Raw genomic sequence first — 1,591 nt, forward strand, 5'->3', positions numbered from 1 at the left:
CAGGGGCAGTGAGAGAATCGAACTCATGCAGAAGGGAAGTGGCTTTAGCTTCTCAGTGCTGTGCTTTAACCCACTGTGCCACCAGGGAGGGCCATCCATCATGAAACTTTATGCAAAGGGAATGAAGGACCAAGAAGGAGTGCTGTGCTGCCCCTGGTGGCCTGGAGGTGCCTCACACTTGGCTGGGAGGAGGGCAGGTGCAGGGACTTTGCCAGCTCCCTGTGCAGCCTGGAGCCAGCCCTGGAGCAGATACACTTGGGCAGCGATGGCCTTCAGACACCCAGCTGCTTTTCAGGGATCAGGTCCATGGGGTTGGAAACTAGCTTCTTGGGGCGGTGTGTGGAGCTTTTATGAACCACCTGTGGTACCAATAATTCTGTTGGGTAAACACTACAAAAATGGGAGCTTCATGCCAGCAAGGGTATTTTAGGGCATGTGTGTTCCCGTCTCCCTTGAGAGTTAAACAAGAAGGAAATATCAGTTCTTTGCTCCTCTAGCTTTATATATTTGATCTCTGATTATAAAGAACTCAGTTCTCAGAACCTGGACCTTTCCTGTCTCCCTCCTCCCTCCCTCCCGTCTTATTTCATTGTGCACGCTGTGAGAGACCTGGAATGAAATCCATCTGCAGATAGCTCAGGGGAGGGCGTGTCTAAAGCCAATATGGGAGCACCTTTGCTCATTTGTAGCTGTCTCTGCCTGTGATAGGGAGAACACAATGAGAGCAGATGCAGCATCCCTGGCCGCTGAATGGCAGGTGAGAAAGCAAATGTACCTCATGCTGGCTTAACCCCTTCCGGGCCAGAACGCTTTCCACAGGTGCTGTCTGTCCTCAGTCTCTGTTTGAGGTAATGTAGTATCTCCTGTCTGTCTGTCAGGGAGGACAGCCGACCATCCTTCTCACAGTGCTGGGCTCAGCTACTCAGACAAGAGGATCAGAGTGTTCTCAGTTGAAGTCCAAACATTGTCACCATGTGGCAAACTCCTGTTCTGAAGGGACCTGACATGGTAAGACTCCCTGGTGTGGAAGGGGAGATTGCCACACAGGCAGCGGGCCCTGGAGGTGAGGGCGGGCCTGTTCCTCCCACTTTGACTCAGAGGGTGGCACAGTAACACACCTCCAGAATTCCACTGATTTTATACTCCCAGTTTCCAGAAAGTATGATAACATACTTCAGCAAAACGCATGGTGCGCTTTATTCAATGATGTTTCTCTTTTTTCATAAGTCTGCCTTAGACTTGATTAAAAACAGTCACATTGGCTGCTGTTTCCATCACTGAAACCAGGCTGTGAATGACCTTCTCCCACAGAGACTGTTCCATGTCAGCTCAGGTGTTCTGGAACTGTCCTCAGAGACACCTTCTGAGGGGTTTGGGTGAGGCCCTGCAGCTGTTTCTAAATGCCAGTGCTTGCATTTCACGTGAGAGCATCTACTTCATTCCTAATGACAGAAAGACACCTTTCAGAGTCAACCCATCTTGTCACATTTTCTTTGTGAAATAGAACATTTAAATAGGATCCTTTTGCGGATAAACCATTCAGATCCAACGAGAGCTCAGAAGAATACCACTAGGAACTCTGAAAAACCGT

This window comes from Condylura cristata, unplaced genomic scaffold, assembly GCF_000260355.1.
Source record: "Condylura cristata isolate star-nosed mole 26May11 unplaced genomic scaffold, ConCri1.0 scaffold00030, whole genome shotgun sequence".
Lineage (NCBI taxonomy): Eukaryota > Metazoa > Chordata > Mammalia > Eulipotyphla > Talpidae > Condylura > Condylura cristata.